The sequence below is a fragment of the Phymastichus coffea genome, unplaced genomic scaffold (assembly GCF_024137745.1).
Source record: "Phymastichus coffea isolate CEN01 unplaced genomic scaffold, Cenicafe_Pcof_1.1 PCOF00003, whole genome shotgun sequence".
In the NCBI taxonomy this organism is placed as follows: Eukaryota; Metazoa; Arthropoda; class Insecta; order Hymenoptera; family Eulophidae; genus Phymastichus; species Phymastichus coffea.
Window position 1 is genome coordinate 10,698,053 of NW_026706814.1, and position 27,746 is coordinate 10,725,798.

At 44.4% G+C, this 27,746-nt stretch overlaps 1 protein-coding gene across 1 annotated transcript in view; it reads right to left on the reverse strand.

Moving 5' to 3' along the window:
* The window catches only part of LOC131665521 (uncharacterized), a 271,982-nt gene that overhangs the window by 237,191 nt on the left and 7,045 nt on the right, over positions 1–27,746 (reverse strand). The window contains exon 2 of the mRNA XM_058937443.1: positions 23,897–23,979. The gene's annotated coding sequence lies outside the window, so the exon portion shown is untranslated. The remainder of the gene's footprint in view (positions 1–23,896; positions 23,980–27,746) is intronic.

Consider the following 27,746-nt stretch of genomic DNA (forward strand, 5'->3'; position numbering starts at 1 on the left):
AGGAAAACTTGTGAATGTAGATTTAAACTTGAGCAGTGGAGGATGGAACACCAAAGTAACGATAAATAAAATTGAAATGAAAAATATTGTTTTTGATGAAGAAAATTTAGATAATATTCGAGTCAAGATAGAAGCTTCTCAAAATCAAATGAAAAAAATTACTCATTTTTTGAGGTACAACGTTGGAAAAAAATATGTTCCTAAAAATTATCGAGAACGTATCCAAGTTGCTAAAAGATGTTTACAAAACTGGTGTGTTACATTTGACTGTAAAACTACAACAGAGAAGCAACTGCGACCTATTGTTTACGCACATAGCGAAGAACTTCTTGACGAAGTTATCAAAAAATGAGAAATTTATTCGTTTTAGCCTGTAATAATTTGACTACGAGAGAAATCAGATATACACATACTTATAATTATGTACTTTTAAAATTACTTGTAAAAACTCTATTGTTAATAATTTGCTGTGTTTTTTTATTAATAAAGCCTGAAGAGGACAGCAAATGTGCTGACGAAACGTTGCTGAATATAATTAAAATTAAGTGATTTTCCATCTATCACTATTTCCCTTCGTTCCATCATTACAAATTTATCATTTAAAAAAATGAGAAACTTAATGGGGGATCTTTTTATCAAAGTTATGACTGATGGCAGACAAAGCTTTTTTAAAATTTGTTTGACTTTTATGCCTGAAAATTATTCGCCGAAATCATCGAATGAAGGAAATTCTATGTAGCAGGCTTCTGACGATAAAAATAATCCAGACGATATAGAATACATGAATAAATCAAATGAAAGAATATGTCACTCTGAAGGTGGCAGTCTAAGTAAAACAGGTGAGTTATTTCGTGTAAATAAGTTAATATTGTTGTGCGTAGTTCCTGCAATAAAAGAAAATAGGCTAAGAAAATCTTTGCTGTGGCCTAGGAAACTTAATTTATTTTCTAAGAATTATCGTGGCGATGCTTTTGAAGGTAATGCATGTATGAAACTGTTAAAAGAGTTAGACTCAATGATCCAGAGATTTATAATGACGTAGGTATTCTAAAAATAATACCGTATATTGCAGCCTTCAAAGCGATGGACAAAGTCGTAAACTGCTGTTTCACTTCTGGAAAACTTGGACCTTTGCTTGATGATCACGTCGAGGAATTGAGAAAAGCTTTGAAAAGTATTAACAAACTCTCAACAACTTTGAATATACACGTTGTTCTGTCTCATGTGAAAGGAAGTTTATAATACATTGAAAAAAATAACGACTTAGGTTTTTGGTCAGAGCAGAGAATCGAATCAATTCATCGTGATTTCTTAAAGTTTTAGGAAGTTCGTAATCAAAAATACTTAAAATTATGAAAAAAACATTTTTTTAAATTACAAAAAATACAGAAAAAAAGAAAAAGGGATTAGTGAACCACTACGTCCTTGTTGTTGACCCTGGGTTACGTTAAAAGTGGTTTGGGCAATTTTTGTTTTAGAAATTATACTTTTAATGGAAAAAATTATTTAATTTTTCAATAAGATAATCGGATTTTTAGTTACATTGAAAATCAGAAAAACTGCTCGTATTGCATCATTCAGGTAGCTGAACATATCAATGAATATCATGAAATACATATCAATAATTATCATGAAAACCATATTTTCATCAACAAATCATAAATACATACTCGTATCATGAATTTGGAGTCAAGGTATAAACTATTTGGGTGAACGTCAACGTTCTACTTTATTTTTCATTGATGCCTAAATACAAAAACTGCATGGCATAAATACAAAAACGTTCATAATTTTCAAAACCGAACAGATAAGATTTTTAATTTTACATTTTTTAACCTACAAACGATATAGAAACTATTTGCGTTAACAGATTTTGGATCCATTTTTCCTTACTTTTGGATTACTGTACTCAAGAACTCTAAATTTAAGAAAAAAGTGTTCCATTACTATGGCACTAAAATATTTTTTTATGTTTTTTGAAAGTGAAAAGTTAAGGTTCCATAGAATTACATATATATACGTATATAGCAATATGTACATATACGTGCGTATGTGTATCGGTATATTATCTTTTCTTGTTCATGAATTAGATAATGCTCATAATATACGAGAAATTATTGCATTTGACAAGATGTGCAGGAGCTACATATGTGCAATAATTAGATGAATAAGAAAGTGAATGTATATTTTTTATTCTACGTAAGCAACCGCAACTGAACATTATTTGTAAATTAAAAGGGTTACTCTACGAAAAATCACATTACTAGTAATATTACAATGAGTAATTTCATAGTTGTAAGTGCTATTCTACATCACGGGCGTAACGTTAATAACGGACTCTACAGTATTTTATTATAATTTCTTCTTTTTCAAATTTGAATTTGAACAGTGCGCTTCGCGTGCACCTACTTACTATTTGTTATCCATAATCAAGTTAATAAAATTAAACTCGATCAATAATTATTGATTGATTGTTTAATGAATATTATAAAAAAATTTGTTAGGTAAAGAAATTTTAAGTTTACAAAATAAATAATAATATAATTTTTTTTAATTTAGTAACCATAAGTACAACTCTTTATAAATATAATTTTTGACTCTTATATTTTCTCTTTGATGATCACCAAGATAAATTATTAGAAGATCTTAAGATCACATATGAAACATGGCTGCATAAAGCTGTTTGTGATTAAAAACATTTCTTCGTAGATCTATACCAATTTTATCAAAAGTTTGAATTTGTACTTTATTTATTGTGATTTCAAATGTTAATTTAACTGAAAACTGTCTCTGAAAATGACAAGATATACATGTTCACTATATAAAGTTATATGAAAAAGATCCATCAACTCCACTTTTTAAAAGCGAACAACACCTCTAATTTTCTGACAATTTTCAGGACTTTTATCAGAGATTACAAACAATGTAGAGATATATAGCTTCCCAATTTTTTGCTTTCTAACAATAATCAGAGTGAAGGAAATAGCATTTTTCTCAAAACTTATTGATGAAAAAATTAATTTTTAAAATAAAATATAATTTATGTACCTGCAAACAATTTAAATTTAAAATATTAAAATGCTTTAAAAAACTTATATTCAAACGAAAACAGAATTAGCAAAATTTTTATGAAACATTTTTAAATTAGATTAGATTAAATTAGGTTAGATTCAAATAGAAACATGCACTCTGTATGAGCCAATCGGATAACGTTTATCTTAGCTTCACAATATCCGGTCATAACATTTTTATAAGGGACTAGTGTCGTCATGCGCGCTTCGCGCGCTCATCTTTCATTTGTATAATTTGCAAAGAAAAAATTTAAATTATAGTTGTAAATTTAATTGTAATTTCAAATCTAATAACGTAGTAAATTTTTAGGTATTTAGCTATAGTTAATGGGATGTCCACTAAGTTCGTTTCTTGTTTTTCATTTTCTAAATAAATCGAACCATTGCAGCTGTGGCTGACAATATTTCCTTTATTTTTTAACGTATTTGTCTATGATTCAAGACTTTTTATAGGATATCCTCATATAAATAGATTTATCTTGTCGAAAAGAATATTGAAAATCAGTTTTGGCTCATTTAGGACAGTGATTTTCATAAACTAAATTTCAATAATGTCACTTTTAGTAATCAACGTTAACTATTAGCTTTCATCTATTTATCTGATACATTTTTTACTTTATATTTACATTTAGACATTTAATATCGGGAAAATTTTTTAAGAAATTATATACTCTTTATTGTTGATTGTATTTATTCAAATTTAAACTTGATAACATAAATATTTAATAAATCTAAATGCCCTGAGAATAAATGTAGTTTAAGTAAAATAAGATTATTTTACCATATTATTATAAGGTTAGGCCGTCGGGTGAATATGAATTTCATTCTTTTTTTGATACCTACGAATTATCTTATTTTTGATTCATTTAATCAATCGTTCGTAACTTGAACCATTTATTAGCACCGATTTACTACTTTTGCTGCTAATTTGTTTGTACATACCCATACAAGTCGTTACAGATAGTAACCCACGTGAGCAAAGTTCAGTCGATCAAATCACGAATAAACTGGCTTCACTTTCAGATCTATCTCTTTTTTATAAAAGGAGGATATCTGTGTATACCCCTTTCATTAACATCAACATAATTTATTTGTAAAAAAGAAGCAGTCATGTCACATTAACCAAATTATCAATAACTTATAATGAACAAGTTTCTTTTCCATTGGTTTATTTAAAAAATGATTAGGCTTACTAATAAGAAAAAGCAGTGTCAAACAGAAAATCATGTGTGCTTTTTATTAATCAGTCCAATTTTATATTAATTTCTTAACTCGATTTTCCAAAGTGATATCCTTTATAAATATGTTTGTACAAAATAACCGTCAATATTTTATAATCCTTAAAATATGAAATAATTTATATAATTTCATTTTTTATTACAAATTAGAAAATTGAAACGAATCATTATCACTCATTAAGCTCGCTGTGTGTGGTTTACGAGGTTCTCAATGAGATTTTCAAAAATTGTTAGGCGTTTCGTCCTTATTGTTGGATTGCATTCCTCAGTAAGGATCTAACAGTATTCCTTAGACGCCTAGCTGCTAAATGTTAAACAGATAAGATTATAAGAGGCCCTGATTATTTCTTATAAAGATAAAATAAGTCTTCTACTCTTAATTTTTTCAACCGAGTGCTGAGTATCAAAAATTAAAATATGACCATCCGTCGTTTTAATTTTCGTTGTTTATTGTTTACGATAAAATTGTATTTTCAATATCATTCCATTTAAACAATAATGTGAAAAATTCATTCATATATTTATTGATTTGAGCACGTTCAGGTAGCTTCGATTTTGACGTGTCCTTTTAGTTCATACTTCATAAGCTAACATTTAGAAATCGAGATATCAATAATGCAAGGGAGCGGCTACGAAATTATTTTATGCTAAGTACATATATATGCAGTATTTAGAGCTTGCTTATTGCCATTGCGTTTGTGCAGCTGCACATTTGGCTTTTCGTCTCGTTGGCGTGCACTGCACGCATGCTGTGTTAGACTGTCACGTTAAATTTTTGATCTACAGCTTGGTACACTGAATGCGCATGCCTGTGTTGGCGTACACGCGGAAGCGTAAGTGACCGTAGAAAGCAGAGAGAAAACATAACAGGCATGAAAGCTACGGACTTGGCAAAGGGGTGAGCGAGGCGCAAAGAGGTTAGGTAGCTTTCTCGGTTCCGGGAGAAACTTTTTTAATAAAAGCTCATGTTTTTGATATGAAAATGAAAAATCGGGCACTTTGGTGCGGCTCTGTGGGATATTAAGCGAGCTAGCTCGCTGGGGCTCAGGTGAGGAGGGGGTCGTTGTTGTATATCGGCTAGCTCAAGTAATCGGCATTGGGCTTCGGCACATCGGAAGCGATAGAGTCGAGCTTGAACGGCGGAAGAGGGGCTGGGCGGCTTGGAAAAGCATCGGCGAAATAAAAATGCGCCGCGGCCGTAGGGAGGGAAAAGGAGGATTAATTCGCTCGTCCGCTCTCCTAGTCTACTGCAAAAAGAAAGAAAGGACATTCAGGTTTATCGATTTCTTAAGCGAACCGCCGGCATTTGGTATTGTCGTTGGCGCGCGCGCAAGAGCGGGGCGGAGCGCGCTTGCTTATGGCGGGGAGGGCAAAAAATGATCGGCAGCGGGCAAGACTTTGATTGCAAATGGCAAAAAAACGAGGCAAAGAGAGCAGAGGAAGAATCGAGTCAAGAGCGCGAGGCTGAAGAAAAAAGCGGACGGGGAGAAGCGGCGTGCGCGGGCGACGGGGAAGGGCAGGGCACGGCAGGGCAGGGGTAGAGAGACTGAACCAGCGACGGGGATGGAAAGGGGCTAAGTGAGGCGGACTCGGGGCCAGGGTGGGATCTTTATCAAAGTCAGACTGCGGGATGCACGCCGGCGTCGGTGCCCATGGCAACGAAATTGGATTTTTTTTTCAAAGTTCTCTCCAGACCCCCTGCCGCGCACACCTGAAAAAGTTGGCGGCTTTCGCTGTCTGGTTGATCGACTGTCTAGCACCTCTGCGAGAATAATCCAACCAATAACTGCGATCGTGCGTCTGCGTGAACGAACGAACGAATAAAGTGTCAATTGTGCCCCGGCCATTTCGGTCTTTAGCAGAACCTACAAAACACAAAGTCGATTCTTGCTTTATCGCAGTCTGACCGCGGATTTTTGTCCCATGGGCCCAGCGGGCAAAGCTTTAGACCAACTAGTTCAAGTCCAAGACACGAACAAAGCTAAATGCAGTGGAGCTAGCGAGCAGACTGACACATCGTTGGCGCGCCGTAACTTTGGTCAAGCATTTCACGTACAATATCAGAGGAACGAAATCCTAGATCGAATATTTTGGCTAGAACCAAAGATTTCTCCAGAGGGGCGCAACCATTCGTTCGCAAATTTCAACTTTCCAACGATCAATTGCACGAAAATAACTAAACAGAAACCAAAATATTTAATATCATTTATAGCTTCTTGATTATGTCATGGTGGTATGATGAAAACAAGTCGCTGCACCATTTACACCCTCTGGAACCACCATTGCAATATTCTTACCGTACGTATAACACGTATCCGAATATCATTCGCGCTTTCCTCTTAATCACTAATTCCGTAGTTACCGCTGATAAGCAATTATAAAGAACTCACGCAATAACCTAAAGTGCGAGTGGTAACAACGAATGCAATTTTCTTACTGGTACCTGATAAAATACACCGTTTAGTTTATAATTTTTGCCTTACGATAAATTACCAATAAATAACGTTATCGAAGAAGTAGACAAGATTGATGACTATGTAGGAGTGATGCTAAGGCTTGGTGATGAGCGAAAATTGATTTGCACACTAATAACGGTTTCTTCCACGATAAATGCCACTCCCCCCATAATTTTTGTCTAAATTGAAGTCTACAATCGTACTACATAGTGGCACTTGTAAGGCTGCTTTTAAACGGTGAAGTTGGTGCCATATCCATTGTCTAGATGCAAGAAATCATGTTAAATATTTTTATTTTTATTTCTATATTACTTCACAGTGGCTCAGTGCTCAGTGGGTAACAGCTCAGGCCTCTCGCGGATGAGTCGCACAGGGATGTGTAAATTTTCACAAATAAAATTTTTATACGCTTGTTATCGTGACTGTCTGGGTGTTTCGGATCCATTCTAACTGTAAGTCTTGTCATGATTCATGTATCAAAATTCTATTCTGACACCCTTCCATAAATGGTGGAGGAGGTTAATTGCATCTCTCTCATAACTATAGGTAACTAAGACTAATGCGTACAGATAGTAGGTGTACTTCTGTAGCGCTTAAAACGATTGTAGTTTTCCAAGCAATAATAATAAATAATAAAAAATAAAGAAACAGTTTTATTTTCGGTTGCGTTTCCCGATGAATTTGCACTTATTACTCATTCGTATATTATTTGACATTTACAGCGTGTCGTTCCCAAATCAAAAAAAGATATGTAAATGTATCAAAACGATATATACAATTGCATGACACACGGTTATCGATTAAGTTAAATGCTTAATGATTAAATTAACGCTTGATACTAACTGGATCTTTCAGTTGTATGTTCGTGATGATGCATACCCTCCTGTAGTTAACCGGAACACGTTGGTCCCCTTTCTACCAGTTACTGAACCCACAGATCAAGTTGGATTTTTGCACATACACTTGTTAGAAAAAGATTAATTTTGGCACCTACCAGGAATGAAATATTTCTCTTCTCCGTAAAAATGTTTATTTCTCTAGAATCTGTATAACAGCGTATTCACTGGCGCAAATGAACTCATAACAGAGACCTAAAATTAACGTTACATTGATAAACAACTGCCGTATTATTCGAACAATAATTTACAAGAGTGCGTTAATGTTTAATTGTAGCGTATCACAGTATCATGCAACAGAATTGTTGGGGGGTTAGATTTATTGCTCGCAGAAAAAAAACAAAGAGCAAACATTAATTATTTAAAACTAAAACTATTTTTACATAAATTTGTCCAGCTGAGAATCCCTTTCTCCTTGATTGATTTAAAATAAATATAATTTTAAGAGTAAAGGGCCAATTTAGGAAAGAATACGCTATTCGTATTTTCAATAACCATGAAAGCATATAGTCGATTTACTTTTTACGACTAGGACGAAATTGGTCGGTTATTCATTTTCTAAACGCTTCTAAATGGGCAGCTCAGCTCCACTTTCTCTTTGTCAAATTTCCTTTAATTCGGTCCTTCGGTCTAATCAAATAATTGTAAGCCGCGTGCTTAATCCAGCATCCCCAACGAACTTCAGCCTCGATCTTGCTGCTTGTACCTTGGGACTTGCGTGGCATCAGCTCGTCAGTGATAAGGGAACGAAGCGATCGCGCGATTACACGCGTGCTAGTCGGCTGCTCGCTGCCGACTGGAGTCAACAGGCTGCACGGTGTGGCCTGCGCGCACTCTCAGTTCGGCGAGGAGCGTAGGCGGGTGGGGGGAGGGGGAATCAAGCTCCTAGCGCCGATGACATGTGCGAAAGTTGTCTGCAGCACGCTGGCTGCTCGCGCTCGTAATAGTGAAAATAGTTGATGTGCTACGTGCATCCTTCCGTGCGAGCTAGTCTTCAGGCCAGCATCGTCATCGCCTTCCTTCATCCCTAATGTAATCCGATGCCTCGTCGAGGCAGACACTCGATTAGGATTCACTGTCTTATGCTTCATTCAAGACGCTGCAATCTAGCCACGACTCTAGTCGGCGACTCTGCGTTCAATCTCTGGTCCTCGCTAGGTTCGTCCAACTGCCTCTAGTCAACTCCAGTGAGCGGCCAATGCCAAAGGTCACTGTGCTGCAGGTGTTAAAAATCTGCCGCTGCGCATGCATCATCGCAAGTACTTGTTTTCGAGAACAACTCGGTTCTCTTGAAGATCGCTACAGTTTCATTTCTAGAGCACTCACTGAACACTTTAAAAAATATTACGCATCATTTTCAAGACTGCTTCAGTGACTTTCAGCTTGGCCATGATCTATTACTGGGTAGCTTCCGCCCTGCCCTTCTCCGGCTTTTATACTACCCCGCGCACACTTGTCGCCATGGTGTGGCAGGCGCTCATTGTCCCCTTTTTCCATGCGGAAGTCCTACGTTATGTTCGCTGAGCTACTGCGACTCTCGATCAGAATCATAGTTTTGCTAAATTTTCTCTGCCCACTTGCCATTACATGCATAATTTGTTTTGAGCATATCATTCATTATTTAAGTTCATTGAAAACTTCATTTTCAGCAGTGTCAACTTGATCAAATTGTCCAGCTAATTTCTGTGTCTTGATATTCTAAGGAGGTACTGCCACGGTAAGATCAATTGACAATAAGTCATTTTCCGTTTTGAAACTTGTGGGTTTGCGGGGAGCCTTTGCCCCGACTCGTCGTCACGATGAATTTCAGAATGGAAAGTAAGCCACCAATAATGGGATTTTGTAGCATTGATACGTATAGGGAAAATCAAGTCACGATTCGTAAACCAAATTTCTAAATCACTTACAATTAGTCTAAATAAAAATTTCAAGATCTATCGTCTCCCCTAGATCGTAATTATTACAAGTGAGCACTCTTTTCTTTTTCAAGCATATCCCTTGAAACACCAAATTGAATTCGAAGTAACCCGACGTGAATGCAACAGGCTAGATTTATTGCAATAGACATTCTCATTTCATAGTTGATCAATCGAACTGTTTCAAGTCTTCCTCGTAATGAGTATTTGTTGTGGTTGTAAAAACTTAATACAACGAAAAAATGATAAATGGCTTTGCTATACTCGGAATAACTGTTACCAATTACAGGAAAAACATTGCTTGAAAAAGGAAATTTTGAGCAGCTCTAGATTTAAGTCAGAGCGGCAGTCACTCCTAAAACGGTGCTTAAGACTAATGCGCTTGATCGTTATCATTTTCGAGTCATTCATAACATAAGTAGTCATACGAATGGCTACTTTCATAACCAAGCTTGCATGGCCAAATCTGTCGACTGAAGAATGCTTTCAAATGGCCCATCCCTTTCGACCAGTCGTCACTGTCTAGTATGTACGTCGTCATTGCAACGACGCGGCTTCGGCATATTTTTATCCTGATTCGCTGATTGTCGTGCTTCTTACGTCTGCTTCTCAAGCGCGAGCTTCATTATTTGTTGTTCATTGACGAATAACAGCTCCGTCCTGCAGTCGTCTCATGGAAAAGAAAACGCCGGCGCTGATAAGATTGGCGTCATTTATCAACCGCTTGCCTCACGCCGTGAGTGTGGCCGATCGATCATCATTGTAAATATCCTTGAAAAATTTACGAACGCCGCGGACCGAAAAAGCCGACCGAATAGAGTTCGCGTATAACATTTGAAAGCTGACCGTGCGCTCGGGCTGCTGAGACTGAGGGGACGAAGAACACGAGCACATTTTGATTACGTCGTTGAACGATAATGCTGTTTGAAAATCGTCGGGCGTCCGTTCGACCGACGAACATCGGCTCGATAATTGACTCACTCTTGACTGGCGCTGCAAGCTTATTTGCGTGCAGATTCGGCGCGCTGCGGGAAAATCACGATTCTATTGGAAATAAGGAGAAGCAGAAAGAGAGCGACAGTTCTTGGAATGGCTGCTCGCCTCTCGGAACGTCAATTTTCAAGAGATAGCACGTCTCTTTTTACCGCGCTCTGTTGCTCGTTATCAGACCACTTTTTTTGCTCTTGCTTGTTTCTGTAGCTCCCGCTTGCGCGGCGCTTAACTGATGAAGAGGAAAATTTTTCACGCTCGCTTGACCGATAAACTTATTATCGAATTCCAGTCGAATGTTTTCGAAAGGCAGTGGCGCAAGTAGGGCGTCGAAAAACAAACAGGCGGAATCGCGCGCTCGGCCGCTGCTGCACGACGAGGCAAGTGGCGCCAAATCAACAGAACGTCGTTGCTCTTACAAAAGCACAGCTGCCTTTGCCGGCGTCGATCGCTCGACAGGAAGATCAACGACATCACACTGTGAAGCGAGCTACACTGTGAAGCAGCTCGTCGGCTCACGGTTGGCCAGTCTCAAGTTGCTGTGGCACATCGGCCACCGCTGCTTCCGTTTGAAGCCGCTTCTCATACGCCTCTACCTGCGAGTCAACAACAAACGCACTGGATGATACGAGTCGCTACCCCGACGCTCTACCATTCATTGAAGCAAGGCTCCAGCAGCAAGGAGAGAAAAAAAGAGCGGAGAGAGGAACCGAGCGCCGAACAATCACTCGTTTTCTCGCGCCGTTTCTAATTAAAATTTTTTTTGGCGCTCGCTTATCCCTCCTCGACAACACAGTTTATGACTTTTCCAATAATCGGCTCTCTTTCCTTTGGCGATGCGGACGCGAGTGCAGCTTCGGCGGGGCTTGTAATGCCGAAACTAATGAACTACCAAGTAATTAGGTCAACTCGACTGCTCGTCCAGTCGGACTTGCGGCTGGGCTTTCTGCCTTCGATATCAGTCCGAGTGTTCTCGTGGTCGTTTCCACGCGGGCCTCGATTATTATCTTCAACAGGCCGTTCACTCGGACAACTGACACGCGCACAGGCCTTCATCCGAAGACGCTTGCTGGACGATGCAATTGCACCTATGACATTTGTCTGCAATTTGTTGGCAACGCGTGCTCGTGGCGGTAACCATATCAACGAGCTGTCAAAGGCAGAGCACGCGCTGTTACACCGTTCGACCGCTCGACTTTGACCGGGCTCCCAGTAATCAACTTGGACCGATCTCTTATAGCTTACCTGCGCTCACCACTATCGCAACATTACTCTCTCTCTCTCTCTCTTCATTTCTTAAGAAAAAGACAAATACAGTTATTGATATTGCCTGTGGAGACACCACCACATGATAACGTTTGCTGTGCTTCGTTACTCTCTTCATATCCAAGATAAGATTTTCACTCGACACATTTTTGTACCGATAACGTTTTGTCCACCGTTTTTTTTTTTTTCAACTTTTCGAGTGTTGGGCATATTGTAGCCTCATATCGCTACAGCTCCGCATTACTGCTTCCTTTTCTCTCCAGATCGATTGGCCGTCAACTTGGATGTTCTTCCTTTCGAAAATATTGAAATCTACTTTCCCTATCATCTGCCACAGGTCGCTTTGTACGGCGCGTCCAATAGCGCCGAAGAATTGCACCGCTTTGCGGAAGCCTGCCAGGCACATTGATTGTGACGGAAACGTCGCAGAGCATCGAGATGTACTACCAGCGCAATTGCTTCGTTCGACTAACTTTTTTATCTGATGCTACATGCTTTTATACACACACACACACACACACACACACACACACACACACACACACACACACACACACACACACACACACACACACACACACACGCACGCACGCACGCACGCACGCACACACACACACACACACACACACACACACACACACACACACACACACACACACTTTCCCTTTCGAGCAAGCTCTAGCAACGCTCTACAATCATTCTCTTTCTCCGCAGAGTAGCCGGAAACGGCGTATCGTCGATCGACAAAGAATCCAGCCAGCGCGCTCTTGTCCGATTGAAAGCTGCTCCGTCGACATTCAATGAAAGATGCGCCTCCGGGGCTATCTCCCCGAGTCCCGCCCCATTTGAAATGCTCGGTCGTGCGTTCGTTCATCTACTGCTAGCCAGAGATATGAACGATGTTTAATCAACAGTCGCATGCGAGTGTACGCCAAGTGGCTCTCGTACACGGCAATATGCTCGACCATTGTCTTATGGGGTTCGGAAATTATAATTACTATGCACTGATCGTTGGAAAAGTCTCGAGGTAACGCATCCTGTACTTGACGATCGTTCAATTGGACACCTGCAAGCAATGAGCTCGGAAACCACGATTATTCGTGTTCTTCCTGGCGCAAAACTAACAACGTTGATGTAAAATGCAATTTGAAAAGTTCTAGGAGTGAAGTGGTCTACAAGTGTCATGTAGCCCTATGTTGCTCTTTCTTTCGAGACTTATAGAGCTGTAGCCAAGAGCAAATTCCACTGGATCGTATCAACTTTGAGTTTGCAGAATAAACCAAAATCTGGTTTGCAAGCTTGCTTGCCAACGTGAATAAGTTGGATTGAGTTTACGTAAACGAGGAAGCTTAAGTAAATACGGTTGGCATTGTTGTGAAGATGAGCATTATGATGTGCGCGGACTAATATATCTTTCGATTAACGATATATCTATCAACGTACGAGAGATTGTAAAGTCAGCTGAAACGCCAGCGATCGCGTAATTTAAAGATTAATGATATGATATCTAGCTGGAGCTACCGCGCTTCGAGCCGCATGCCTACTTTTTGACAGGTGTACAAAGACAGACCGAATAGATCAATGTGAGTCTGTTCGATGAGCAGATTGTTTCCACATACACGATTCACGTGCAATATCACTATTATCTATCAGTAAAATAACAATAAATTTTAAGAATAAAGCAGATATCCATAATTCAAGTTAGATAGAGCTCAAATGACGAAACTCTTTGAGTTGTCAAATTTGTAAGAGTTTCAATGTTCGCGCGTCTTAGGACTAAAAGACTGCTGCAAAACTGATGTTACGTTCGGGGATGATATTATTCGATAGTGAGAGCACGTCGCCACCGTGCCGTAATACGCTGGCGCGTAAATTTATATGACAACATTCAGCAAACACCGAGAGTCGTTTGAGTAAGCCTTCTCGAAGGTATACGATACGGCAAGCTCAACGTATAATCGATAACTCTGAAATTCGCGATGCACAATCGGTCAAGCATCGTAAGCGCCCACATCTGTGTATGCTAATGACAAAGCGACTATCCATTTTAATATTATGATATCTTTGAAAACTATGAAAGCTCGATAAATCCTAGTGCCTGTAAGATCACGGTGTATGCGTGTGCCATAAGATAAGTCAATGTCGAGTGAATCGTAATTATCGTTACAACATTGTTAACCGGTGGATGTTAAGTTGCGTGTCCTACTCTACCTGTTTCGAGTGCGACGACAAAACTGTGCTATATGCTAAGTTAAATCAACGAAGATAGACGCTCATAGAAGGGCAAATTGTATGGTTGCTCAGTGAAGCGTCTGCCTGCAGTTCTGTTAGGCGGCTACGGTATGGCGCCATCGTCACCGCTTATCAAAGCTATAGTATGTGTATAGCTTTTCGGAGTGCTTGACATACGTAACTTACAACAAGTTACTTACTTAGTGTTAGCATACACCTCGGTTCAACTTGACCAACGAATATAGACGCTTATAGAAGGCCAAATCTTATGCGGTACTATTTAAGCCACTGGGTAACCGACGGTTTAGTTGGGTGATCCAGCCACCAGCTGACGTTGTCATTGGCCTTATAAAACTGCTATTCTACACTATAGCTTGTCTTAAAGTTAGTGTGGTTTGGACCCCCCTTACTCCAGCCTACAAAGTGTAGTAGACAGAAAAACTAAAACGCATTAACTGATCTTTTTAGTAAGAACATACAATAAAATTAGATCGTTGTTTTTGACGTATATATTAATAATTTTGAAAAAGTAAGAGAGGTTCAATTAAAATGAGCAAGGGCTCAATTTTTTCGTCTTGTTTCTTTACAAAAATATTAAGTATTGCTAAAAATGTCGCAGTTGCAAAAAGCCAAAAAATGTACATAGTTTAAAATTTTTTTTGGGACAACTAAAAGGGTTCATCTAAAATAATGGTCATTTTTGGAGGGTTCAATTAGAGATATTTTGAATGGTATTTTTTTTCACTGTTCACTACACTTTGTGGGCTGGAGTAAGGAGGGTGTGGCTTTAGGTTGCCCGAGTTCCCTAAGAGCACATACAGACACTATACAGCACCGAGGCCTTAGTGCGTTTTTGAGTGTCCAAGCCCGACTGCTTAAGCTAGGCATATACTGAAAAAAGAATGTAGTTTAGTATGTATGTAGCATACTACGAGGGTCGTTTGAAAAGTTCGTGCAAAGTCAGAGAGATGGCACTACTAGTGCGTATCAAGGTTATTTTCAGTTAGTGGCATATCTTGGAAGAGCACACACCAAGTTTCAGCCAGATCGGTCAATTACTTTGCGTTTTACATTCGTTTCAATCAAAGAAATCGAGTGGTTGTAAAAAAATGGATGAAAAAGAATTTCGTGTATTGATGAAACATTACTTTTTCAAAGGCAAAACGCCTCAGGAGATTAAACAGAAGCTTGAAAAACATTATGGTGATTGTGCACCTTCAATTAGAATGGTTTATAAGTGGTTTCAAAATTTTCGGAGTGGCCATATGAGCACAAAAGACGCTGATACAAATTACCACTAATTGTTACAACTTACAAGAATGTCATCCGGAAATGCACTTTGCGCAGGCGTAGAGCTTTGTAATTGTCCTATTATTTCTTTTAGAAACAAATTTATAGAATTGTACTGATGGTACAATTTAGACTACAGAAGGAACAATTTTTCTGTGAATTTATTTTTGTTTAATTCTGTCTTTTATGTGAATAAATAGGAGGTGAATTATCGATAACGATATTTTTTATTTTTTATAAGAAATATAATGGTACAATAACAAATAATTATTTTTTCGAGAAGTACAATTAGACATACGTGTGATGTGATCATTTTTTTTATAAAATGTTATTTGTGTCGGGCTGTTTTCGCATTGGTGCTGATCGGCTAGTGATTTTATAGCCGTCTTTTTTTATTAAAGTTATCGATTTGTATTGGGTATTAATTTTGTTCAATTATTTTAAGTGTAAACAATTTTCATGTTTCAATTAATAATTAAATTTATGATAGCTATAAAATATGTAATATAGTAAAATAATTAAAAAAATTTAATGTTATAAAATTGCAAATCACAAAAAAATTATAGATATTTTATCGATGTATTGATCAAATTAATATTAATTAATTAACGAGCATGCATAACACTGTAAATATCCAATATTGACAAAATACTTCTTAATAAAAATGGTAAATACATAAAAAACGATTACAGAATCTGATTTATATCGTGAAATACATAGTAAAAGATGCTATAAGTTTTCCTAAAAATTTATTATATTCATAGCAATATGTAGCAATCAATTAAATTGATAATACTATTATTTTATAAACTACCGAAACTTAGACCAGTCATATTAAAATTGAAAATAGATATGACGGGACCATGACAAATTTTGTTGCAATCGCTCGGGAATATAGATCAATAATTCACCAACTCAAAATATTTCTAAGCTACAAATACGAATACGAATAGTACACTAAACATTTTTAACAAAAACAAGCAAAAATAAAAGCATTTTAAGACTATTTTCGTATTTTTCTCGAAAAAAATTAATTGTAGGATAAAAAGTTACTGAAAAAGATTCATTCGCCGTAAAATTTACTATAAAATCCCGTTGTTCTAAATTAAAATATTCCATTTGACGCGACCGTAACGGACAATAAGTAAAAACAGAAAAAATGACAAATAGCTGTATTTCCGCATCAACATTTTTAATTATAGATAATATTAGTTATTATAATTTGAAATTAATAATCATCTTATTCAACATTGAATAAATCAAATGCAAAAAATTCTGTTTTCATGTTAGTTATTTTTGAAAAAATTTAATCACTTCTGTGGTGCTCTCAAATGAAGATCTCAAGAACAAATAGGCAAGCCCTTAAAATCAATTGAGTTTTCTTGCCTAGTTTCCTAACAAGATTCGCATCAAATCATGCTAATCAAGTCCAATCTTGACTGAATTTAATATCGATCCGCATAGTGACTCATGAAAATCCTTCGATCCAGTTTAAATTATAAATTAAAAAAGTCAATTTTCAGCATACTCATTGATTGGCCTTTTTTGGAAGCAAGCAAAAAAATCGGACTGAAAAGCTAAGCCAAATATTCGTCGGCAAGTTTTCTCGCTTAGCGGACTAGCCAGTTCGTATCAAATTATGCTGGCCTAAATCGATTTTGATGATTTAAAAACTGTATTTCATATAACGTCGCATAGAAACTCATGAGAATCCTTTAATACAGTTCAAATTATTAATTAAAACCTTGAATTTTCAATGAGTATGCTGAAAGTTTATATTTTCAATTAATAATTGGACCTGTATTGAAGGGTTACCACGAAATGCTACGCGAATAGATATCAAATTCAATTTTACAATCATCAAAATCGGACTAGACTTGCATAATTTGATTCAAATCTGGTTAGTCAGCTGAGACTCTCATTACGGTTTTGCTAACTGTTTCCCAAAAAAGAGGTTTGTTTGGTCGTGCTTTGCTTGTCATCTCCTTTGCTCCCCTTTCTTCGTTGCCGAAAACCCTTACTTTTGCTCTAATAGCTCATTCCGGCGTCATATAATATAATTTCTTGAACTATCCAAGTATATACATGGGCTTGACCTTCTGTAAGCATCTCGTATATTCGTTGGCTTGATTAACAGCAACGAAAATAGACGCTTTGTTGCGCTATCTTGGTTGCTAACAGCGACTTCCACGTACCAGCCTGTATAATTAATGCTAAATTAAATAAAAATATATCAATCGAAAGATTGTGATTTGCCAATCCACCTGTGTTATCAGATTTATTTGCCCATTCTAAGCTTCTTTATAAAAAAATAATAAAGACAATGATTTTTCCAACGATTTTAAATATCTCTATCTCTTACATTGAATGATATTTCTAAACGTAGTAAATTGTAAAAAGTAATTATCCCATACCCTACTTCGTTTCTTTTAGTTTTCGCCAAGCGCTTTCTCTTTTCGCTTCTCTCGCTACAAAAACGTCTTTCCAGTTCATACGCGCGCCATCCCACGGTCAACGAGGAACTACGAGCCGTTATACATTGACCTGACATTCTATAAGCGTTTATCTTTGTTGGTTAAATCGACCAAGATGCATGAATAGACATCGGCACTACAGTCTAATATCATTGATCAAAAGTAACGTGCCGGTCTTAAGTATTCGTTTGAAATTTAAACTTGCACACATGGAAATCGCACGCGAAGAAGTGAGTTGAACAGTTTCGTGGATACTGAATCCGTTGAAATTCCGTTGAAAACGCCAACATTTTCAACGGACTTGTTGAATCAACAACAGCCGATCTTGATCGACGAAGCAAGTCGTTTGGCCGCGCAAAATATCAGATTAAAGCTCTCGGTTTTTGCTGTCCACGTTTAGGCATTTCGTTGTCCGAAATTCTGGCAATAAATGCCGGCTCGAAAAGTATACGAGTGAAAAGAGGCGAGGCTCGATTTTAGCGATGTTCACTGATTCACTGTTCATCAGCGTTTCCCCTCGCAGTGCAGCTTGAACGGGCAGAGGGACGAAGTCCGGAAGTTCTAGAGAAGCGATCGACTCGATCGATCCGGAAAAGTACTTATCAGTGAGATTCGTCATATTACAGGCAGGCCAGTCGAGCGCGAAAGCGATCAGCTGGAGAGCTGCAGGACAGGAAAGCCTGGTCCAGCTGGAGCAGCTCCGCAGGCACGAAATATTCATTATTAGAAAGCAACAGTCCAGAGTATTCGAGTAGCGAGTCGGATGGCTGGGCAGAAGCGAGACGAGCGCGAGATCAGCCAAATTAGCCAAAACGCGCGCTGACAACATGGCACGTTGTACGGTCGTATGCCAGCGGCGCACAGGCAAAGAGGGATCGGCAAGTGTGGGACGGCGAACGCAGCCGGGCTAGTACAGGGGAGGCGTTCGAAAAAGGAAGGAAGAAAGGAAGGAAGCGAGCGAGTCAGGCGGGCGGCGGCGGCAGCGGGAGCAAGGCGGAAGGAACGAGAAGAGGGACGCGGAGAAAGAGCGAGGAGCGAGAAGCGAGTATCGAGTGCCGAGCAATATCGAGCCGAGCCGCTGAAAGGAAAAATGCGCGGGCAGGAGCGCGCGGCGGAGGAAGGCGGGCGGCGGGCGGCGGGCGGTGGGCGGCTGGCGGCTGGCGGCTGGCGGCTGGCCCGGCCAGCAAGGCGCAGACGGCTCGGGGACAGCGCGGTGGCGGCGGCGGCGGCGGCGGCGGCGGCGACGATCCGCGCACGCCAGCTAGGCCGAAAAGCCGATCGGCCGCGGGAGGAGGCGGACAGAAGGAGCCGCGGCCGCTGGTGGGGGTCCGCCGGCACGGGCGCAGGCAGGCGCGAGCGCCGGAAGGCCAACGACTCCGAGCAGGCGAACGGCCGGAGGCAGCGCGCGGCGAGCGCCAAGGGCTCGGCTTTGAGGAGAGCGAGGAAAAAAGGGAGCAACGCACGATGATTGATTGGACTAGGCTCTCTCGCGCGCTCCCTCGGCCTCGGCGTGCCTGTCGCCCGGCTGCCCGCCGCCCCGTCCGCCCCGTCCGCCCCGTCCGCGCCCCTCGCCCCGTGCCCCGCGCCGAACGACAGCCCCGAAGATGAGCAGCGAGCTTTATTGTTTTCCAGCGGCCCGTCTTCGGCTCGCCGCAGCCAGAAGCAGCCCCCTCCGCCAGTCGTCCTGGCTTTTTCGTTGGTTGCTTTATTTCCGCGCAAGCTCGCCGCCGCGCCGCGCCCGCAGCCGGAGCAGAGCAAAAAACGCGCAGACCCGCCCGAGCGAGCGCGAGAGCCCATAAAAAATAAAAGGAACAACAAGAAGACAACGAAGCGCCGGGCAGATCGATGCTGCCGCGACGCGGGCGCGTCTGTCTCGAGCAAAATTTCATTTCCGTGAGATTTCTTTGTCGCCGAGCTGTGCCGAGCTGTGCCGCCCCGGCCGCGCGACGTCTGCGTGTGAACAAGAAAAAGCGGCGCTTTCGACAGCGGAGCGAGAAGCCGAGCTTGTGCAAAGCAATCGCGCGCGCAAAACGCGCGGAGGCCAACGAACCGCTCGACGTGCATTCCACGTCGGCCGAATAATTATTTTTCGGAAAAGCGTTTCACTTGAAATGCGCAACTGTCGGTGCGGCGCGCGCCAAAAAATATATTGCGCGCATTCGAGGACGATTAATTTAACGAGCGTTCAAAGCGCGCCCGGCCGCGTCGCTTTTTATTTTCATATTAATCGAACGGACTTTAAAATTGTTGTTGTGGGCTTGCTGCTCGCTGAAGCATCGCGAATGCAATCCGAACGTCAAATTGAAAAATAACAATGAAATCAAGGGGGCGAACAAGCAGCAGCCAGTGCCGAGGGCCGACGCCGAGCCGGCAGATCCAGTGCGCTCCGCTGCGCGCTCTAAGGCAACGCGCACCGCCCGAGCGCCGCTAATTGTCCGCTGCAGCTCGCGCTCCGGGCACGCTTTTTACACTGCGATCTCATCGCACTCCCACACTCCTTGGCGATTCCCGCCGCGCCTGCACTCGCTCTTGGCTCTGCTATCGCATCGCATTATCTCGCGCTCTTACGAGGCGTGCGCCCATGGGAACGACTGCTCGCGATCGAGCGCGCCTGCAACCACTGCAGCTCCGCTCGACGCCGCTTGCTCGCTCGAGCACCCGGCCCGTGCCATCCGACCGTCATTGGCAAGTCCCTCCAACCCACCCCCTTGCCTCGTTCTTCTCGTTGGCTGCATTATTCGAGCACCCGTTTCGAATGCAGAATAGCTTTTTTAGCATTTTCAATGTGGTCCTGCATTTAAAATGCTTTAAAATGCTTTTAAAGGCACTTTTCATTTACATTTAAATAAGCTTGATGAAGAATGAATTTTATAAATGTGAAATATTGGCCTCTAACGCGCGCTCGCACTCCCCCCGCCCCCCGCACCAACCCCCTTCTCGCTCTCTCTCTCTCTCTCTCTCTCTCTCTCTCTCTCTCACTCTCTCTCGCGCGCGCGCGTGCATAATAAGGCAAGCTGCGGGCTTCATAGTAATTAACGGCAATTTCCGCTGGTTATTATTTCTCATAATAATCCGCGGAGAGCGAATAAGCAAAACGTCATATGTCGAGTGAACTGAGGAAATGAGTCAGTAACAATGTGGCTCCGGAAGCCGATCGGCATAGGACGAAAATATGGCCAAAGGCGAGCTCAAAACAAGGGTGCATAAGCTGATAAGATGGAGGAGGCCAAGTGTCTCTGTCATTTTCCAGTTAATTTTGCCGTGATTAAATTCGCCGAGGCCGACGAATGCAGCGGGGCGGAGCCCTCCCCGCTAAGCGCACGTGCACGCGCACCTACGTATGTATTTGATATTAATGTACAGATATAGACGTAGAGCGGTAAGCGCGAGATGGGCGAGGTGGCGGCGCTGGAACGGCACGGCAGCGGCAGAATTTTTCGCGAGCGTGACGCGTGGGAGGGGTGCCGAACGGCAGTCTACGAGCTGCTAAAGGCGATGGGGGAAACTGTTAAAAAGGAATAATAGCCGAGTCGAAGCTTGCCGGGGAAGAGAGGGAAAGCCAGCAAAAAATTGAGGATGACAAGAGGCGGGGGACGAGGAAACGGCTGGCGACGGCTGCCAATTAATTAATTTCGATTATCAAGTACTCTCCGTCTCTCTGTCTGTCTGTCCCTCGTCCTCCTCTAGCTCCCATCCGCCCCATCGCTCTCCCTCTCTCTCTCTCTCTCTCTCGTCTTCCACGCCAGCAGCTTGATGCAAGCGGGTCCGCCTCATTCGTATCTTGCCTGGTCTTCGGTTCGATCTCGTTGCACGCGACGACGCACACCTTGCAAAAACACTCTAAAGTATCCAATTGATTCATCCTTCCCTACTTGACATCTCGCTTTAGCTCTCTATCGCCTCTCTTCGTGTGCTTAGTTTTGCGACGAACCTGCAATCCCCACGGTAATCAACAATTGGCTGGCTCTTAGCGGAAAGAATTTGCCGGTGCCTAAATTCCATTCATTTACTTTTACTGCATTTGCCGTGCTGCTCTCCTCGGTGGGCTTGCGCAAGCTTGGGGCTTTCGAGCCTGTTTTTTGGCCTCGGAAACCAGGATGAAAAATAACTCGGCTCGTGAATGTTTCAAAGGAGCAAACGGGCATTCCTAATTTTATAACACGTCAATACCGTGACCCCATTTCGGATTTTTGCTTCTATATCACGCTATTTGCAGCTTGCGCTTTACTGTCCAGGCAGCCAATCAAACATCTTGAAACGTCGAGCGCTACGAATAAAACTTGTGATACACGGAAAAGTATGTTGCCTATGTCGATAAGGGAGAGGGAGGGAGGGGGAGAGAGAGAGAGCGAAATGAAAAAATTAAACGTTTAATACACGATAGGGGCTTTAGTATGACCTAGTTACAGGTATCCTTGACCTGCGGGACTTCTAAAAGAAGGCTTTATACTTTGCCTTCTGCTACTGCAACTCTTCAGTCGTACATGCGCGACAAGCAAACGCTGCGTTTCTATTGACGTGCAAATAAAATAAAATGAGATAGCTGAGCAAGCTATGTTCACGCGCCTTGACGAGTACCAAACGCTCGGCATTACAGTACGTTGTTGACTTAACTAAAACCCCAATAACCGAAAGTCTGCTTTTTCAATAACGGTGGCTTTGCGATGTAGCCTTTATCAGATTGATTCGGTCTAATGTCAGCTTTGTACGGCAAAGGCCGCTTTCTTCGCCGGTGTGAGATCGTCTGCAAATGCAAAAATCATTCACATGCTCATTTCGATTTGTCGGTCGCAAGAGTCCGAGCCCACTGTGGCGCTTTTCCTTTCTATGACCTCGCGCGGCCAAGTCGCGGAACGCATGCCCGACAAATATCAAATTCTCTCCTTCTCTCCCTCTTGTGTCTCCATTCTGATTTCTATTTGTGTGATCTCATGTTATTCATTTATTTTGCTGCTACACGCTCGACACTTTTAAGCTTTACTTTGTATTGAAGGGCAGCAATGTTGGCAGTTTTCAATCGTAGTCACGTTACCGCCTATATTGTATTCTCAAAACAGGAACCTTCGCTTCGGCAATCCAATGTTTGAACGACCGTTTGTGCAGAGCACCATGTCACCTATCGTTTGCTGCATGTTTACGCAATAGTTTTTTCGTTTCCTCGATTCTTCAGTTTTTATGACTGAAATCGCGCGACAATCGCGGACAGATTGTCGATAGCGTATGGCCTACCAACTGCGCGGATGCTCAAATGAAAAAAATCATTAAGAGCATAAAACGGGGCGAATGCGTCTTCTAATAATGCTGCAACAACATCAAAGCAGGCAACCTAAATCTCAGCCAGAGGCGGTCAGCTAATGCCAGTTGCAGCCGAGGGAAGGCCCGCTCTATCTGTCGTAGGTCGTCAACGGAATACGGTTTGTCGAAGCTCGCGCTACCAAAATGATTCGGCCGACTGCCGACTATCAGAAGTCGCTCATTTCCAGCACGACAGCTTGCCGACTGCCCAGAGAACTGGCAGCCTGCCGGCAACTACTATACAATTATATGGTCGGAACAGAATCAATTGAAACGTGTTACGTATTTCAATGTCACGTTGCATAATTGCTTATTACCGAATTCTGCAGCTTACTTTCAAATATTTGCTATTTACATCAATAGATTTGCGATTGTCAAGAAAATGCCGTGAAGCATTGGAAAAACCGAATGTTATCTATCGGAAGCCGCCAATGATCGTTGGTGTCACAGTTGTTGTACCTGTTCCAAACAAAAGTTTTAGACCAACATAGAGTTGTCGAGTAAGCTACGAAAAGTAAGGTAAAAGTCGGGCAATAAGCAACTGTTGAACATTTGAAACGAGCCGTAAACGTTGATAACGTTGGGTGAAGGCAGTTTGAGCGCTCCCGAAAGCCGGCAGACAAATCATTTGGACGGAGCGACGTTGCATTTGTCGGCCGTCTGCCGATCGGCTGCGACGAGCGTATCGGCCAGTGTTCAGTTCGCAGGGTAAAAGCGCGCATTATCGACGGAAAGCTGCAGGCAAAAATAGAATCAGGCGAAGAATGCTTACTTCAATTTAGCGAGGCTGGCATCGGCAACGGAGGCAGTCGAGTGACAGGCGAAGCTCATTGGCTGCAGAGTCCATCAGAGTACCTGCAAGAAGGAAATCGATCGAATAAATTAAAGCTGCTGGGATGTGTAGGAGGCTCTGACCAGCAGCGCAGTCTCACGCAGCGCAGATCAAGGGCAAAAAGCAGGGCGATCGGCGGCACGGCAAAGAGGCTGCTGCCGGTGTTGGCAGGCGGTACGCGCGGCCGAGGCGGCGAAGCGCGAGCAAGCAGTGCACGGATCCGAGCGAATCAACGCCTCGCGTCCGAACGAGTGGAATAGAAGCAGCTCGCAAGACAGAGGCGCCCGCGCACGCCTCCACCTGCCACTGAACTCGGCGTTTTTTCCCGCTTCCTCCTCTCCTTTTCCCTCCTCTTCCGCGAATATTCCAATTGGAAGTGCGCATTAATAAGCTGCCGGGGCTGCCGGGGCCGCCGGGGCTGCCGGCCTCGCGTCTCGCTTTCCGCGGCGCGTCTGCGCGTCTGCAGGCAAAAACTGCCTTTCCCATTTCCATTCCATTCTCCGGCATGTAGCGGTTTATCGACTTGCTCCGTGCCTATCCGCGAAGCAGCTTATCGGCCAACGGAAAAATTATTTAATATCGGCGCGCCGAGTCGCGTCGCGAAGCCCGCCGGAGAACGACTGAAGCGGCAACAAAATCGATGCCTAGCCGCGTCGGCCGGGCCTGCACGTGCGAGTGCCTCTGCCGGCGAATCGCGCCCAATTCCAGGCGGGTGTCGGCGCACTCGTCGGCTTCTCGCGGAGCTCTCTCCGGGGCCGGCGATCGCCGCACGCGGCAATCCAGGCGCAGCTGGTGCCGTAGCGTCCTGCCGAGAGGAAGAGCTGGCCGCGAGCGGGAGGGGGGCGCCGCTCGAACGCGGCATAACGCGGCAGAACGCGGCAGAACGCGGCAAGGAGCTTTGAACTGCCATTGCTCCCGCGCGCTCCGCCGTTCTCGGGTCGCGGCGGGCCGCGCACGCCCGCGCCCTATCTTTCGTCGACCGGCGCGGCGGAGGCCCGAGCGCCGGCCGATCGCCGCGCCGCCCATCCATTATTCAGGCGCCGCGCTCGATGTCGCCTCCGCGCCGGGGCCCGCGCTGCCGAGCGCTCGGTTCCGGCGACGTGGCGTTGGGAACGCTCGCTCCCGTGAAAATGAAAGGAAGCCGCCGCGTGCGTGGAAGCATGCACCGCCGCCGAGTCGCTGCTGTTTTTGCGCGCCTTCTTATCGGCCACTTCTCGGAAGGAAAAAGCACGAGCCGGCTGGGAAAGGCAGCTGGCCTCGGCTGCGCAGCCACTGCCGTCACCGTCGTGCACGCTATCTGGAATGAGCCGAGCCGCAGTCGCAGCCAGATAGGCGATCGCGATTCGCCGCAGCGCGGCGGAGTCAACGACGCGGCCGCGTCGCGGGGCAAGAGAGAGCGCAACCAAATGAATAGGCGCGCGGAGCGAGCTGGCGTTGCGAGCCCAATAGAGCGCGTCCGGCGCGCAAAAAGGCGACAATCTCGCAGGTTTCTCCGGATGGCCTGAGCGCGATTTCGCCCCGATTTTTTGCCGACGCCGCGCTCCGCTAGGCGAGTTTTCGCGAAAGCCTGGCGATTGGCGCCTGCGCTCGCAGTTAGTCGAGGGGGCGAGGCGCGCATGCAAAGAGGAGAACAAGAAGCGAGCAAAAAAGTCGCGCAAGGAGGACAAAGAGAGAGAAAAGGCGGCACGGCTCTCGTAGATCAATACGATAATCGTGTATTTCCCATCGCAGCGGGCACACGGCTACCGACACAGACACGCGCGCGTATACGTCTGTACACAGATACACGACGATATAGAGGCAGATATAGATATAGCGGCGGTGGTCGGCAGGGCGCCCCCACCGCCGCTCACCCCGCCTCCCCCCCAGCACGCCATCGCTTCGCCTCGCCTCGCCGCGCCGCCGCCGCCGCCGCCGCCACCGCCGCCACCGCCGCCACCGCCGCCACCGCCGCCGCGACTGCACAGATAGACGCAATTCAACGATAAAGCGTATAAGAATGAGCAAAAGAAAAAGAGTAACGCCGCCGCCTGCCGTACGGCCGAGGGGAGGCTGAGGCACAAGCTGGCGGAGGCCGCCCACGGACAAATGGAAATTGCATGCCAGCGAAAGTATAAGCGGCGCCTGCACCGACTGGCCGTCTGCCACGTTATTGAAAAAATCGCCGCCTCGGATTGATAGGCGCACGGGCGAGTGCCGGTGCTGCGGCGCTCGCTTGCCGAACTCGCTGTCGTCGCCTGGCCCAGCCCCGCAAGGCCCGCGCGTCCAACTGTCGGCACCGCCGAGGCGACGAGAGCGCCGTGCCCCCATTGTCGACGTCCCTCTTTTTCACTGATTTTCTTGGACCTGGCTCCTCTCGCGTCGCGTCATTTCCGACCAGGCTTTTTTATTTCTCTGTCTTCCGCCGACTCAGTTGGCCGTTCGCACGGCAGCCCTGGGCGTTCTCCCTTCCGCCTCGACTCCGATTCGAGAGCGCGCGTCCAGAGAAACAGTCGTGGCCTGTCTCGTTTATCTCCGTTCCTTTTTGCGCCGTGGATCGTCAATTGCACTTTGTACAATTGCTCGCGAGCAGCATAAAATAAGAAATTGTAGCTCCTTGGATCGATCGAAGTCTTCGCTAGAAGAGCAGCCGTTTCGTGGCTTTTTGCGATCGTTCGCCGCGGCAATACTGCATCCAGAGTCAATTACCGCAATTACCGCGCGACAGAGCCGTGTCGCACACAGGGCAAAACCTACTCGAATCGCAGCGATCGTACTGGCCGTTCGGTGGAGCGGCAACGTTTTCACGAGCGATCGTTGGCCAGCGAGGCGCAGCCATCGAATTGCGGGCTTTCGCGGCGAAAACGGCGAAAACGCGGCGACTCGGTCAGCGCTCGACACCGCCAACGGCCAACAGTCCGATCAACAAGTACGCGCGAGGCGCTCGCAGGCCGCGCCTGTCGGGGGGACGGCAGCTCGTCGTCCGGCGCGATCAATCGCGCCGCGGTCCACCTGCACCGACGCCCGAAGATGCTGCTCGGCCAGTGAGCGAGGAACGCGGCAGACGACGGCTGCTTGGCGCCGCGGGCAGTGACGGCCGCGCCACGAGAGAGAGGGAGCCGCGAAGCGTGGCTCGCGCCTACGTAACGCGCGTGCGAGAGATCGTTGTCCCCGCAGCATAGACAGGTGGCAGACGGCGGCGCGAGCTCCCCGCGCGCTGCCGAGAGACGGCGGACGCGCGGCCGGCCTCTCCGCGCGCGATAGCCTTATCTTGCCTCGCTGACCTCTCTTATCAACCGCTGCGCCCGCTGCGCCCGCTGCGCCTCTGCCCTTTCGTCGCTCCAGCGCTTTCGCCTTGGCCTCGCCCCGCGACCGCTGGCCCTTTCGCCTCTCACGGAAGTCGCGCGACGCGACCGACGACGAAATTCAGAAAACTGCGCCGAGCGCTGGAGGGGCCGCCGGCCGGGGAGGGAGACGACCAGGCGCGAAGAGGAAGGGGGCCGGCCGCGAGAAAACTGATCCTGCCTACGAACTCGCTTATTGCTGCGACTATTGCCGCTGTTATTGTTCGCCGAAAAGCAAGCCAACGCTGGCGGCTCCTCCGCTCGATTAATCGGTTCTTTGGTTTCTGCCGGCGAGCGTCGCTTTTAAGCGCAAGCCAAGGACCGCTCGCCAACATCGAGAAGGCTCTTTGCCGCCGTCCATTTCGATGGGAAAGTGCAAGAGCGGCGTCAAGTCAGCCCATGTCTATGCTTTCCTTTCGCGCCGAATCTCACGTAATACGAGCGGCCTCTCGCGCGCCTTCGTGTCC